Here is a 16,706-nt window from a genome sequence, read left to right on the forward strand (position 1 = left end):
GCTAGAAAGAATTATGTGCAATTAAAGCTTGGAAGGTAGAGTTGCAAGCACGAAGTGAAAGTTTTAAAATGCTAAATAAAAGAATTTGCATTTTGTCCTAAAGCCATTAGAGAGCTTTTTGAAAAGTGAGTAATTTAGACACCTGTTTTAGGAACTTCACTTTAGGAACTGCATAGAAAGGACTTTTTGGAAAATTTTGATTCTCTTGGGCTAGGATTTCTGGACCTTTGTTCATTTTTGAAAATGAAAGGAATTGACCAGATAACCTGTTCTCAGTCCCTGAAACCCTTTCGGGGGTATGAGACGTCAAAACTTTTTATAACACTAAAATGTTTTAATTCCTAGCATGGCATAAACAAAAGCTCATGAAACAAAGGGGCAAGGAGTCCCGAGACCAAAAAGATCTTGAGTGTAGACCTGGAAGAAGCCTTAGAGGCCATGACATCTAACCTCTTCAGCTTGCGCTCTGAAGTGCAGAGGTTAAATAACTTGCCCACGGTGTTACGGGGCCAGCAGTGTTTGAGGTAGGATTTGAATCCAGGGTTTCCTTACTGCAAATTCCTTAATAGAGTCCACTCCCTTCCCGCTGTCTGACGTGGTTCTTTCTAGTTATAAACTCTCTGGTTTTATAAACATTTGCTTCGTCCCTTTGCAGGGTCTCTCACCACTCTGGTGATCTTCCCATCCGCATGTTTTATTCTTGCTCTGGAGAAAGCCTTTCGCAAGGTCTCCCGAGTCTCTGCCCTCCCCGCCTCTACCATTTAGAGACTTTTGGTCCCTCCTGGCCTCAGTTTCCTCCTCTGTAAAACGGGGGAATTGCACTAGATGCCGAGGATCCCTCCCTTACCCTTAGCCCTGTCCTTTCCAAACTAGTCTCTTCATTCCCAGAGCCTCCCCTTTTCTTCCTCCTTCCCAGGCCGCTGCTCCTCCTCCGCCCCGTGGCTCCCGCAGCGCCCTCCACCTCTCTCTCTCTCTTTCTCTCTCTCTTTCTCCCTCTCCCCTTCCCCCTCCTTCTACTCCTCAGTAAGACACTAGGGCGGAGGGGGGGGGGGGGAGGAGGCCGGGAGAGAGGGGGAGGAAGGGAAGGGGAGCTTGAGGGAGTTCTGATTGGTCCGCCGCAGTGCCGGTACCCCCTTTTGATTGGCCTGCGGGGTGCGGGTCTGCAGGGTAGGGTGCGGCTCAGAGGCCCTGCCTTCGGACCCTCCCCACGCAGAGGACGAGGAGGAAGTGGCTTCCCCTTTCTCCGCCCTCTCCCGCAGCCCCCTCCCTCCCGGCTGGCTCGGCTCTTGGCTTGGTTCGGCGGCGGCGGCGGCGGCGGCGGCGGCGGCGGCGGCGGGAGCGGGTAGGTGGAGGCTGCGTTAGGTCTGGGGGCTCCCCCCCCTTCTTTCACGGCCCCTTCTTGGGGCTCCCACTCCCGCCATCCCCATCTCTGGAGCCCTTCTGCAGGAGCTGCAGGGCAGACGGTTCTGGGCGGGGTGGGCTGAATCCGGGCCCCCGGGGCGTGACCCGAGGCTGGACGGGGCTCCCCCCGAGGCTGGAAGGCGCTCCCGGGCGTGATCCGTGGCGGGGAGGGGGCGCCCCCGGCGTGTAAGCCCAGGCAGGGGGGTGGCGCGCCTGGGAAGGAGGGAAGAACGCTCCAGGGGAGTGACTCTAGACTGGGACGGGGCGCCCCTGAGAGGAGAGGAGGGCGTCTCCCTGGGTGGGGAGGGGGCTCTCGCGAGGCGTGACTCTAGGCTGGAAAGGAGCGCCCCTAAAGAGGGGAGGGGGCGCTCTCGGAGCGTGACTTAAGGCTGGGACTGGGTGCTCTGAGGAGGCGGGGAGGGGTCGCTCTTAGGACTTTGGGCCAGACTGGACGGGGGCTCCTCTGTGAGGTCTGTGGAGGAAGGTGCGACCCCCCGGGGTCTGAGTTCGGGAGCTCTTTGCCTTGGAGGGTCCCCACTTACAAAGTTCCCCTGGGGCCCTAGGGATGGGGCTGAGCACGTGGGTCTTGGGCAGGGGTGGGGGAGGGTCTCTAAACGACGGTAGATTTGGGCTCTGTGGAATGGAGGTGGATTGTATTGCCCTAAGCAAGGTGGGGATGATGGGGTGGAGCCAGAACTCTCCCGCTTTTAGGGACTAGCGCGGGGATGACCTCCTGGGATCACGTCACAAATGTGGATTTGCCATTTGGGCATCAGTTCTGCTCAATAAACATTTATTTAGCCAGTTACGGTGCTAAGCATTAGCAGTCTTCTCCCATGGGGATGGGCTTTGGTTTCGCCCCTTGCCTTTAGGACGTGGGCAGTCATCCTTTGCTTTGGAAGGGGATACCCTCCCGAGGAGTAAGTGCCTTGGGACGGGGACACCTTGGGGACTTTGTTCCAGTGAAGGAATGTACCTCGCTGCAGATTTGGCTTCTTTTTGGAGTAGGCAGCGATTTCCCCTTGGGGATTGGTTTTGTGTGTGTGTGTGTAGGAGGGGAGGGTGCTGGGGGAAAGGGAGAGATGCTGACTGAATTTAGCTCTTGGGAAAGTTTAATGTCGATAATTTTCTGCTGGAAAAACCGCTCCTTTCTTTCTTTCCCTGGTCTAGTTACAGTATCACTCTCCAGGGCCTCTCACCACTCCTGTGGTTGCAGTCCTTTGCAATGTGTATTTGCCTCTCCTCTGTGTCTCCCGCCCGTTTCCCTGCTTGCTGCACTTTTGGCAGCTGCCTATACTCTTTCCCAGAGATGGTTGTGGCATTGCATCAGGGGGTATTTGTGCTTGTAATTTGGTCATCCGGCCCAGGATAAGGGAGCAGCATTTGCTACAGATTCTGGCTCCACCCCTCCCTCCCCCAGGATAGTGAAAAATGGGTGTGGTGAGTAGATACAGCTGACTCCGGGCCTATAGGGTAACACTGCCCAGTCATCGGCCGAGAAAGATTCAAACACAAGTAGTGCAGCTATTTTTATAAATCAGTCTTGAGTCCTGGCTGATGGCTTGGATTTAGGAGGACCAGTTGTCATACTTCAACTGTTATAGGTTGTCTGTTTAGAAGATACTAAGTTGCTAAGCGAGATGACATCCAGCACATATTATCCCTGCCACTGATCATTAGACTCTCCTCTAATATCTATGGATCTTTAGGATTGAACTACTCTCTCATTTGAGGCTTTTCTTAAATTGTAGATTTAATGTCCCATTAAGGTTAATATACCTCATTTTTTCCCGGAGGAGTTGATAAGTTTTAGCTTTTCCTTTTCAGATTTAGTTTGAAAAACCAGAAAGTTTTAACCAACAGCCCTTCTGTGGGCCTCTAATCTAATCTAACCAAACTCAGAGATTGATTTATAAACCAGAATTTCTGATTTATTATCTTATGATGGAAGACATACCTGTCATGAAGACTACAGTGATATTTGTGTACTAAGAAGGGTATCTCCTTCCATTTAGGAAATAAAATCAAAGTTGTTTGAAAAGCTTGAAATTAGAGCAGAGAGAGCTGGCTGTGTTCTGAAGGGATATTTCCATCTATCTGGTGGCCTGGTGAGTCATACATCTTCACTAGAGGAAGAGACCTATCACATACAGGCAGGCTTGGTCCAGGGTACTCTTGGGAAAATCATTGGGAAGATACTTCTTTTCCTTCAGATATGCTCAGAGGAAGGTAACCATTGTGGTGATGGGCCCTGAAATCATGGGTCTGGGGGGGCATATTCTGAAAAGAATAAAGAGATGTGGGGACAGGGCAGGAGTAGACATATTTGCTTTTTTTATTTTATTTTATTTTATAATTATAACATTTTTTAAATTTTATTTTATAATTATAACTTTTTTTTCATATTTGCTTTTAAATATTTAAATCAATAAAAGGATTAAATTTGTTCTGCTCTGAGGAGCAATGGGTGTAAAAAATTCTGAAAACCTCTTTTCACTAACTGTAGTCTCTCTGTAATTGATAATATTAAATATGATCTTTGATATTACATTTTTAATATCGAGGATGAAAAGGTTGATTTAAAAAAAAATAGTTGAAGGTATGGGAACATTTTGAAACTGAAAGACATTTTGGCTGCTTATTAAACTTGATAATTTTGAAAAGGAAACCAAATAAGCCTCATTGGTTTCATATTGTTTAGCATGCTACTTTTATAAAAGATTAGTGTCATCCTTACTGCTGATGCTGATACTTATTGCCCTTACTGTTGAGGACAGTGGGGGCAGGGAAGGAATAGTAACAGCTTATTTGGATATATAGGCAGATTATACTCTTATTAAATTCTCTAGGCTAATTTACTGGACTAAATGATTAAGTATTTCTGAACTTTGAGGGAAATTTTAAAGAATAAAAATCAATCTAGTTTTTTGATAGTGCAAGTTAAAAAATGTTTTTTGCCTCTATAAAACAGTCCTTGTGCTTTTCAAGAGCCCCTAGACTCATTTAGATTGTCTTTTAAGAAATTAGTTTTCATATCTTTTACCTTCTTAGGGATTAAATTATCATGTATTGCTGTTTGCTTTTAAAGCACTTTGTACTCATTAATTCAAAACAAATCTTTATGATATAGGGATTTTCTCAGCCAGAACAGAGAGATGAGGTCACTTGGCTAAGTCCAGGCCCAAAGTCAGTGACTGCAGCTAAGATTGCTGCCTTCTCAGTCCTGTGCTTTATTTGAGGTAAAGCAGTCTCTTCTGTATCAAATAACTGACCAACAAGTCAACATTGTCAGTATAGATAAGGTCTTCCTTCCTGGTGGGATAGCCTTTTTCAAGTAGAGAACTTTTTGGTTTTCAGCCAGTACTTTCAGCTAAAAAGTTTATTTTATTTTTTAAATTAGCATAGGAGTGAAGAAATCAGCAGAATTCTCATTCTGGATTTTTCTATAATAATAAATGTTGAATTCATAGAAGCTTGGAGTTGGAATGAAGTTTAATGTTTGTTCTGCACCTAAAGCATGGTCACTTAACTTTGTCTGGAACATTTCCAGTGACAGGGAGCTCACCCAGGAATCATGAAGGCCATTCTATTTTCAGATAGTTGTAAGTGTTAATTCTTTTCCACGTTGTCTCAATATCTGGTTCTAGCAAAAGTTCTCTGCACATTGGACCTAGTGCTGCTATATAGAATTCTTTTACATGACTACTTTTCATATATTTGAAGACAGTGTTTCCCATATGTTTCTCATATGTTTTCTCTGAGCTAAACATTTTTAGTTTCTTTAGCTGTTCCTCATATGATTATATTGTGAGACATTTTGGTTGCTTTAGCCTCCAAGTCTCTCTTTAAAAATGGAACATAGATTTGAACTCTGCGTTCCCAGGTTTGCTTTGGCATACTTGTACAATTGATTTTATGTCCCACTTAAGTGTGGGACTTTACATATGTTCCTATTATATTTCTTGGTTTGTTTTAAGTTTTGGTCCATTTTTGAAAACTATGAAGATTGTCTTTGACTTAATGGCATCTCACCCCCTTCCATCCCTCTCTCTTCAATTAATATTTTCAATTCAATTCAATTTCAGTTCAATTCAATACTATTTTCATTTTCACTTTGTCAGATTACTTGAAATTCCACTAAAATGTTATCTTGGGTTGTCAATAGCAACTTAATTTTATGTGTCACTTGAAGGTTTTCTTAATCACAATTGCCTTGTGAAGTAGACAATTCATTTTTAAAAATTTAAGTGAAATGCCTGATTTCATCTATATGGGAATTCCTTTTATTAACAGAGAACAAAAATGGACCAAGACTTGGTAAATAAGCCCTAAGGAGTTGCTTGAAACACATAAAGGTTAACCCAGCTGAGGAATGATTTGAATCCAGGCTAACCTGACTGAGAGACTAGCAGTCAATCAATCAACAAGCATTTATTTATTAAGTAGTTAACTGTTTGTTAGATGCCTGTGTGTGTGTGTGTATGTACAAAGTTTAGAAAGCTCATTATTTGAGGGGAATCAGAATAGGCCTCAAAGAAAGTGGCTCTTGAGCAGAGTTTTGAAGGTAATTAGGAATTTCAACATGTGGCGATAAGGAGGCAGTGCGTGCCTTGAGGGGCAGTGGGCACAGGTACCAAAATTGGGAGTTGGTGAGGTGTTGAAGAAAAGCAAAGTGTCAGGATGGATTGAAAGGTGCTGAAAGAAGTGTAATGTATAGTAGTATGTCTGGAAGGCTAGTATGAGGCCAGGTTGAGAAGGATTTTAATTTCCATTGGAATTTGTTCTTGATTCTACAAGTAGTCTGCAATCAATGGAGGTGATTAATTGGGGGGGGGTGACTTGGTTAGATTTGGGATTTATTTAGCACATTGGCAGTTAGAGAATTGAAGCAAGGAAAATAAATTATTGCAATAGTCTAAGGGCTGATGAAGAAAGATGAGTAATTTTCAATTCTGGACTACCTTGAGATAAGGGGCAACCCAAGGTAGAATTCAGTTGGTGGGAAATCTTAGGGCAGAATAGTGAGGGGATTAAGGAGGTATATTATGGGAAATGGGTCAAGACCAGAAAGAGAAAATTCTAGTGACAAATTTTGCCCAGTGTCTAGCCAGAAAAGGAGAGAAACTCTTCCTTTTGTTTATCCTCTTCTATTGTAAGAGATTAGAACTGTTGATTTCTTTGGGAGAACTAAGGAAAGGAAATAAGCATTTATTAAATGCCTTCTCTATGATAGGTACCCACTGTGCAGGTGTTAACTTGTTTTTCACAGCAGTCCTGTGAGGTAGGTGCTGTTTTGATCCACATTTTTACAGTTAATAAAACTGAGGCAGACAAGTTAAAGTGTCTTTCCCAGGATCACACAGCTAGTAAGCAGTTTAGATTGCATTTGAACTTGGGTCTTCCTGACTTTAGGCTGAGTGATCTATGGTGACATCTCACTGCCACCCAGATAAGAACATTCTGGTTGTACCTTTCCAAGAAAAGTTGCCAAGATCACTGAAAAGTTCAGTGACTTGCCCAGGGTCACCAACCTGGGATGTGTCACAGGTAAGATTTGACTCTGGTTCACCCTAGCTCCAAGCCTAGCTCCCCATCTGCTGTTTAATGATGCTGTTTTCCTTTTGCAAAGTAGCCCAGGTGTCTAGGACCTTGAACACAGGGTAAAAAACTCCTTAAGTATTGGTTACAATACTACAAATTTAAAACTCTTAAGTTCAGCTATACTTTGGAACCTAATTGTTGCAATACTATCTAAATAGGCTTTTTGGTGATTAGGTTTTTAGGCTCTCCCATGTTTATAATAATAGTTCAATGGGAAAATTTCCTCTGAGTTCCAGTTATAAATTGATTTTTTAAAACTAAAAGAACCACAGTTCTTTGTAATCTGAGGATCTAGTTTATATAACGGATATTTGAATGTGTACTGGTTGGTTAACTTTATACTTAAACTCCCCTTTTAGTTTGGAAATCAGGTTTACCCATCTTTTTCCTGCTGGTTTCTGAATAAATCACAAAGAAAAGGGCCTAACAGACCACTCATTGTCTTCAAAATCCAAGATCTGATCTTGTTTTTCTCTGTCCTTTGACCTGCCCTGACACTACTAGACATTTAAAATGATTGCTTAGTTTTCAAAAAGTATTACAACTTTTCAGTTTCTAGTTAATTTGTTAAAATGGTTTCTTTGTAAAAAATGGTTCTTCTGTGTACTGGTCATATTCTAAAAACATGGATAAATAATTAATAGATCTTTGGAACCCAGATTAAAATTTGTGTATCTTGTTCACTGGCTTTTATAAAAACTATTCAATACCATTATCAGTCTTGGACCTTGGCCACTACTAGTAAAAATGTGAACTTTTTGGAATAGTTCTACATCTTAAGGCTATTTATTACATAAATTTGTGTTCAGGGTAAATGCTATCTTATATAAATTACTCATTATTACCATTAAAATGAAGTAGGTGTATGTTACAAAAACACTATTTTTCAGTCTGTTCCACAAAATTGAGTTCCAGGATACAAATAAGGGACCCAGGATATTTTTGACCCTCCAAGGAAATTTTCTGAGTAGATATTTTAAACTTGTTGGTTGCCAGACTCTTTAGAGTTGATAGATCTTATCATTGTTAGCTTGTTTTAATGACAATTCCATGTTCTTCTCAACTTTCCCTCCCTATCCCCTTTAGAAAATATTATCTGCACATTTTTATTATTATAGGTACAGAGATCTTTAGATTTACAAGGGACTTTAGAGACTCTAGTCAAACACCATATTTTACAACTGAAGAAATAAAAATAAAATCAAAGGTTTTAGAATTTAAAATTTCATAATATGTAATGATGTGATGTTGCAAGACATCAATGGAAATCATCAACATTAAGGGTCTTGGAGACATAATATAGGAGCTACCACTTGTGAAAATGTTGAGCATCAGCCTTGCATCTTCAGTGAAAATTGAGGGAATCTGAAACTGAGCTTCCTATCTAGCTAGCTCATGAGCTGAGAAATGGTGTGTGAGATGAGAACAAAGTAACAAATCAAACCAGGAAGGCCATGGGTCCTTTGAGATTTTGGGACAAAGCATGGCAGGCATTGTCTGTGAGCATCAATCTGGAGCTGACTCTGAGGGCTTGTAAAACACTGATAATGACTGTCAGGATTAGAAGTCTTGAACTTGGCACGGACTTCTCGTTTGTTTTTAGGGAGCAATGATATCAGTGCTTTATGCAAGCATATTTATAATTAAACAGCAAGATGAGATGCTGGAATGTCGCTAGTCACTTAGGCCTTTGCAGCACAACTTGATTGGGCTGAACGTGTACTGAGAAGGGCTCTCACAGCAGGCTACCCGTGCAGCTGTTGTTTGGCTCACAGAAATGGGGCAACTGCAAGAGGAGAAGGCAGGAGGAATGCTTGAAGGACATTCTAAAGCCCAAGTTACAGCGTTGTAACATAGCTTCTGACCACTGCACAGCAGAGGCCAGGGTGGCTCATTGTCAAAGGCTCTGGCCAAGGAGCATGAAAGCCATTGCCAAGTAGACTGACTTGCAAAGATTGACTGTAGCTGCAAATTATTAAAGGATGATCTCTTGTCTGTAATGTTTTCACCCAAACACATAGTGATTGCTGTCTGTGATGATTACTTTTTTTTTTTTTAAGGAGGTGAGTAGAGCTTTATTATTATTATTTTTCAAAATATATGCAAAGATAGTTTTTAACATTCACCCTTGCAAAACCTTGTTATAGAATTTTCTCCCTCCAACCCCATCTCCTTCCCCATCTCCCCTTTTCCTTTAGACAGCATGTTAAATATGTACAATTCTTCTAAACATATTTCTTCATTTATCATACTGTGCAAGAAATATCAGATCAAAAGGGGAAAAAAATGAAAAAAAAAAAACAAGGAAGCAAACAATAAAAAAAAGGTGAAGACACTGTGCTGTGTCTTCACCTGAAGAATGTGCTCCACATTCAGTTATCACACCTTTCTCTGGATGTAGATGGCTCTCTTCTTCACAAGTCTATTGGAATTAGAGGCACTAGATGGCACAGTGAATGGAGCATCAGCCCTGAAGTCAGGAGGACCCAAGTTCTAAATCCATCTTCAGATTCTTATTAGCTGTGCAATACTAGGCAAATCATTTTAACCCTAACACACACACATTCTCTCTTTCCTTCCCTCTTTGTCCCCCTCTCTCTCTCCCTCTTTCCCTCTTTTCCTCCCTCTTTCTCTATCTCTTCTTCCCTCTTCCCCTCCTACTTCTCTCTCTCTCACACACACAGAAACAAGTCTGTTGAAATTGCCTTGAATCACCTCATTGTTGAAAAAAGTCTGTCACAGTTGATTATTACATAATCTTGCTGTTGCTGTGTACAATGTTCTCTTGGTTCTATTCACTTCACTTAGCATCAGTTCATGTAAGGCTTTCCAGGCTTTTCTGAAATCAGTCTGCTCATTTCCTATAGAGCAATAATACTCAATTATATTCACATATACCCTCCTTACCCCCCCTTCCAGGAAGAGCTAGCCTCTTTCTAAATATCTCAGTACATTTCTTCCTATATTTGTCTTATGCATGTATGTGCTAATTTGTATTAAACTTTTTTTGTGTGTTTGACTTATTTCACTTGTTATCAAAATAAAAGTTCTTTGAAATCAGGACCATGTTTTTATTCATCTTAATATATTCAGCATTTTGTATATAATAGGTGTTGAATAAAGAATTTTTGTTGAATCATGGAAAGCATCACTATAAATAAATGACTTATTAGTACAAATGAAGAAAACAGACCCAGAGGAGGTTGTGGCTTGACCAAAGTTACACAGTAATTTAGTAGTAAAGCTATTTCTAGTCCTGTTACTTTTTTCCATTACACAATATTAGGTTAAATTCAAATATTTGTGAGTATCACTACATGTGCTAGGTGCTTTAGAGGATGCAGGAAATGTGCAGTGGTAGAATAAGACACACACATTCACACACACAGTCAAATTAGGATCTGAAATAGTATATAGTTAATGTTTTGAGAGAGAATATCTTGTGGAGAAACTGAGGCTTTGATAAAAATTGGAAAAAGGATAAATAGCTGTAGTGGGGATAAGCTTGAATATTTCTAGGGATTATTAAAGATTAAAATATTTAAAATGGAATAATAATGTTTAGGTAATTTTTAATAGAATAGTTTTTACTGTATTAAATTTTCTAATTATATTCAATAGAAATTAAGTCCATATTGCTTGCCTGTGCCAGGTACTTGGGGGAAAAAAAGGCAAAAAAGGGTTGTAAAGGATTTAAAAAATGAGCGGGAAGTGAAGGAAGTCAAGGCAAGGAGTATTATTTTTTTTTTTCCCTAGTGTTTTAACCTGTTTTAAACTTGAAAAAAGTAAGATATAGCTTGATAGATTGAAGGGATGGCAGTATTTGAATGAAGATTTTTCTTTTTTCTTTTTAAAAAACAATAGGTTTTTTTTGTCTTTTTAAAGGTTAAGCTACTTTCTGGTGGTCCCCCATCTAAAGCTGCTTTGTCATAAAGAAGAATAGTTAAGCAAAAGAAGTCAGCACATTGTGTTGAAAAATCTAAATATACTTTATTCTATTCCCAAAGTCGAGCATATTTCTCCATTTATATTCACTCTCTGACTTTCAGAGTCAACAAGATTGATCACAACAATATCTTTCAACATTGTTTTCTTTTGTTATTATAATCATTTTAAGTTTCTTTGAATTATTCCTGTTTGTCATTTTATGGTGTGATAATCTGTAATATTTATACAACAACTAATGAGTCTCTGATGGGTATCCACTTTTTTCCCCCAGTTTTTTTGCTTCTAGAAAGTCCTATAAATATTTTTTACATGTGTTTAGAAAACAGTAGATAGCTACACCTGGAATCTGGAAGAGTGGAGGTTAAATGTGACCTCAGAATGGCTGGGTAACCCTAGGCAAGTCACTTAACCTCTGTTTGCCTCCCTTTTCTATATAATTGGGATAATACCCCCCTAGGGTTCTTATGAGGATAAAATGAGACAGTAGGCAAAGTACTTTAGTGATGTGATGATACCTTTCCCCTTGTCTCTGATTTCCTTCGTGTATAAGTTGGTAGTGGTATTATTATGTTTGAGGATATGTGCAGTTTAATGGCTCTTCTAATATAATTCTAAATTGTTTCCCAGAACAGTTGGACCAGTTCTCACTACCTTAGTTTGCCTGTCTTCCCACAACCCCTTAAACATCTATTTTCATTTTTTGGGAATTTTTGTCAAAGAATGAGATGAAATTTCTAGTTTAAAAAAATTTTTTTTCATGAGCTATTTTATATGATAGTTGATGATTTGATTTACTTTTCTTCTTTTGAAAGCTGTCTTTTCAAGCCTTTTGACTGGCTTATCTGTTGGGAAATGACTTGGTATTTTAAGTTGGGTGTGATCTAGTTATGCTTTGGGGTGTTTGAGACATTACTAGATTGGCATAAATGAAAGATGAGGGAGAAAGAAAGAATGATTATTGGAACTCTACTTCAGTGTACAAGTAAAAAAGTTAGCTCTGGTAAGAAAGCATCTCTGATCTTTAGAGTTGGAGCAAAAATGGTGGATAAAACGGAGAAATGTTATGAAGGGGCCTAAGGAGCCCCTGATGGGGCTGATGGTCTTCTTGTTTTTTTTCCCCACCTCAACAAATCATATATTTGTCTCTACAAGCAAAATTTGAGGCATATTATTTTATAGTGATTGAGAAAATTGTGAGCCTCTTACCTTGAGTCCCAATGCTAAATATACCCTCTTTCATTAATTACTTAATATTAAATGACCTTTTTTTGTATTTTTTCACTGGATATTTACACATTTTTTTGGTACCACTTGAAACATTTTGCTTTTTTCTAATTTCATGTAAACATGGTTTTCAAGTTTTCTTTTTTCTTTTTCTTTTTATCTTTCTTTTTTCTTTTTTCCTTTCTTTCTTTCTTTCTTTCTTCCTTCCTTTCTCTCTCTCTCTCTCTCTTTCTTTCTTTCTTTCTTTCTTTCTTTCTTTCTTTCTTTCTTTCTTTCTTTCTTTCTTTCTTTCTTTCTTTCTTTCTTTCTTTCTTTCTTTCTTTCTTTCTCTCTCTCTCTTTCTTTCTCTTTCTTTCTTTCTTTCTTTCTTTCTTTCTTTCTTTCTTTCTTTCTTTCTTTCTTTCTTTCTTTCTCTTTCTCTCTCTCTCTTTCTTTCTTTCTTTCTCTCTCTCTCTCTCTCTCTCTCTTTCTTTCTCTTTCTTTCTTTCTTTCTTTCTTTCTTTCTTTCTTTCTTTCTTTCTTTCTTTCTTTCTTTCTTTCTTTCTTTCTTTCTTTCTTTCTTTCTTTCTTTCTTTCTTTCTTTCTTTCTTTCTTTCTTTCTTTCTTTCTTTCTTTCTTTCTTTCTTTCTTTCTTTCTTTCTTCTTCCCTCCCCCCCTCTTTCCTTCCTTCCTTCCTTCCTTCTTTCCTTCCTCCCTCCCTCCATTTCTTTCTCTCTTTCTGTCTGCAATTGGGGTTAAGTAACTTGCTCAGGGTCACATAGCTAGGAAGTATTAAGTGTGAGGTCACATTTGAACTCAGGTCTGTCTTCCTGACTTCAGGGCTAGTACTCTATCCACTGCACCATCTAGCTGCCCCTCAACATTCATTTTTATAAGATTTTGAGCTCTAATTTTTTTCTCCTGCCTCCTTTCTAGCCCCTCTCCCCAAGCAAGACAAAAAAGTGAAAATTGTGTGCTTCAATCTGCATTCAAACTCTTTCTCTGGATATGGATAGCATTTTCCATCATAGGTCTTTACTAAGTGTCCTAGATTATGGTATTGAAGAGAAGAGCTAAATCTGTTAAAGGGGTGATCCTGTCACAATGTTACTGTATAGCTTGGTTTTTCTCTTGGTTCTATTCACTTCATTCAGCTTGTTTTTGAAGAATTTATTTAAGAATGGGAGGTGAGGTACTGTGCTGAGAGTGAAGGGAGTGGGAGTGATATGGAAGGAGTACAGAGCTTGGAGAGCAAAAGAACATTTGGAACTACTGCTGAGGGTCATGGGAATGGAGATGGATGAAATGGGAGTCAGAATGCTCCTGAGGCTATCTTTATGTATATTGAAGTGCCCAAGTATGAAGCAACAGATTGGATGGAAAAGAAACTGAACTAAAGTATTGATCTTAGTTGTTTATCCTTTGTTCTCAAAGAGGACCATAACAGCAAGGAGGTGATGCCATGACTTGCAAGTGATTTAGATTTAAGTGAGGGAGGGCTTGGCAAGGTCACCTGCCTCATTTTCCCTCCAGAGCCATCTGGGTCCAGTGGCCAGATAAAAGTCAGGACTTGAGATGGCCCTGGATGCTGTGGGACTCTTTTTAAGCTGAGGTCTAAAACAGGTTTCAGTTTAACTGAGTCCACACCTGTTCACTGTTTAAGGTTAGGTTGCAATTGAGGCAAAGTATCCCCTCTCTCACCTGGAGCCACCATGTCAGCCCATAGCCTCAGGGGAGATTAGAACCCCAAATACTTACATAATTGAGATCTAAAGAAATTCAGGATACAGTAATAATTTCCCTGTCCCTCTCCCCTCCTTTCCCTTTTCTCTCTCTCTCTCTATACATACATATATATGTATGTGTGTATATATTTGCACACACACACACACATATACATACATTTCTGTTTTGGCCAGAAACCCTAAGAATCTTCCCCTCCCAGATTTAATTATTTATATAGGTGAAAGAGGACATTCTTTGACATCTAGAAAGGAGAGGAAAATTATGAGTAATATAACATTGTCCTCTAAGAATAAATGAATAAAGAATTCAAGGAAGCATGAGAATTCTTCTATGAATTAATGGAGAATAAAGAAAAATAGAATCCAGATAACAATACACACAGTAATTACGATAGCAACATTGAAAGGTGGTTTGAACTCTTGGTAAATTGTAACAGTTTTTTGCCTAGAGAATTGTTCAGGAAACAGACTGTCCTCTTGGTAGGGGAAAGAACTTGCTTAATAAAGAATGTTAGCCTATTAAGGAATAGACTATCCCTTGAGTTCTCCATTCTTGGAAGTTTTTGAGTAGAATTTGAGAGCTCAGGTATCAAGTAGAGATGGGGGTGAATTTGAATAAGATGACCTTCAAAGACCTTTTAAAATCCTGAAATACTAGGATTAAACCTTTTATTTAGATTGTAGAGTTTTTTTTTTTTTTTTTTTCTCTGCCTATGTATTAGATTGAATTTGGACTTTTAGTGGTCTGTTTAGACCAGAGGATTTTTTTTTTACTTAATAATTTTTTATTATATATATATTTTTTTAATAATATCATCCCTTGTATTCATTTTTCCAAATTATCCCCCCCTCCCTCTATTCCCTCCCCCGATGACAGGCAATCCCATACATTTTACATGTGTTACAATATAGTCTAGGTACAATACATGTGTGTGAATATCATTTTCTTGTTGCACAATAAACATTAGAATCCGAAGGTACATGCAACCTGGGCAGACAGATATTAGTGCTAACAATTTTCATTCACTTCCCAGTGTTTCTTCTCTGGGTGTAGCTACCTCTGTCCATCATTGATCAACTGGAAGTGAGTTGGCTTTTCTTTATGTTGAAGATTTCCACTTCCATCAGAATACATCCTCATACAGTATTGTTGTTGAAGTGTACAGTGATCTTCTGGTTCTGCTCATTTCACTCAGCATCAGTTGGTTTAAGTCTCTCCAGGCCTCTCTATATTCCTCCTGCTGGTCATTTCTTACCGAGCATTAATATTCCATAACCTTCATATACCATAATTTACCCAACCATTCTCCAACTGATGGACATCCATTCATCTTCCAGTTTCTAGCTACTACAAAAAGAGCTGCCACAAACATTTTGGCACATATAGGTCTCTTTCCGCTCTTTAGTATTTCTTTGGGATATAAGCCCAGTAGTAGCACTGCTGGGTCAAAGGGTATGCACAGTTTGATAACTTTTTGGGCATAGTTCCAAATTGCTCTCCAGAATTATTAGATTCTTTCGCAACTCCACCAGCAATGTATCAGTGTCCCAGTTTCCCCACATCCCCTCCAACATTCATCATTATTTGTTCCTGTCATCTTAGCCAATCTGACAGGTGTGTAGTGGTATCTCAGAGTTGTCTTAATTTGCATTTCTCTGATCAGTAGTGATTTGGAACACTCTTTCATGTGAGTGGATATAGTTTCAATTTCTTCCTCTGAGAATTGTCTGTTCATATCCTTTGACCATTTATCAATTGGAGAATGGTTTGGTTTCTTATAAATTAGGGTCAGTTCTCTATATATTTTGGAAATGAGACCTTTGTCAGAACCTTTGTTTTTAAAAATATTTTCCCAATTTGTTACTTCCCTTCTAATCTTGTTTGCATTAGTATTATTTGTACAGAAACTTTTTAGTTTGATGTAATCAAAATCTTCTATTTTGTGATCAATAATGATCTCTAGTTCTCCTCTAGTCATAAATTCCTTAGAGGATTTTTTTTTTTTAAATCAGAGGTTGTTAATATAGGATTGTACAAATATCAAAGATAGTCATCAATACTCTTAGTTTCTTTGGTTTGCTGTGGTTATGACTTATATTTCATGATCTAATCTTTTTCAATGGATTAATTAAAAATATTTTTCAATTTTAAAGTATTCCCTTTCCTCTACCCCTCCTCCCCAAGAAAAAAAAAAACAAAATAAAATGAAGTGGCCTATATAACATAGACTTGTTTAGTGAACAGGAAAGGTAACCAAAATGAAAATTTTCCATGTATTATTTAAAGGGAGACATATCAAGAGAAATCTATTAATGTGCATGGCCAGTCTGCTTGAGAAAAAAATATTCAACAAGGGATAGTTTACTTTTCAGATCTGTGAAGGAAGGAATTTATGGCCAAAGATGAACCAGAGAACATTATGAAATGCAAAATGGATAATTTTGATTATATTAAAAAGTTTTTATACAAACAAAATGAATGCAGCCAAAATTAGAAAGGAAGCAGAAAACTGGGAAAAAAAATTTACATTGGAGGGTTATGATAAAGCCCTCATTTCTAAAATATATAGAGAATTGACCCAAATTTATAAGAATACAAGTCATTCTTCAATTGATAAATGGTGAAAGCATATAAACAGATAATTTTCAGTTAAAGAAATGTTCTAAATCAATATTGACTAGGAAAATGCAAATTAAGGCAACTCTGAGGTAGCACTTCACATCTCAGATTTGCTAAGATGATAGGAAAAAATAATGACAAATTTTGGAGGGGATATGAGAAGACTAGGACATTAATGTTGGTGGAGT

General features: G+C 38.8%; 1 protein-coding gene across 1 annotated transcript in view; it reads left to right on the forward strand.

Annotated features, from left to right (window-relative positions):
* Positions 1-1,253: 1,253 nt before the first annotated feature.
* Positions 1,254-16,706, forward strand: part of MAP4 (microtubule associated protein 4) — a 210,785-nt gene continuing 195,332 nt past the window's right edge. Inside the window, exon 1 of the mRNA XM_074282568.1 lies at positions 1,254-1,342. The gene's annotated coding sequence lies outside the window, so the exon portion shown is untranslated. The remainder of the gene's footprint in view (positions 1,343-16,706) is intronic.

This window comes from Sminthopsis crassicaudata, chromosome 1, assembly GCF_048593235.1.
Source record: "Sminthopsis crassicaudata isolate SCR6 chromosome 1, ASM4859323v1, whole genome shotgun sequence".
Taxonomy (NCBI): Eukaryota; Metazoa; Chordata; class Mammalia; order Dasyuromorphia; family Dasyuridae; genus Sminthopsis; species Sminthopsis crassicaudata.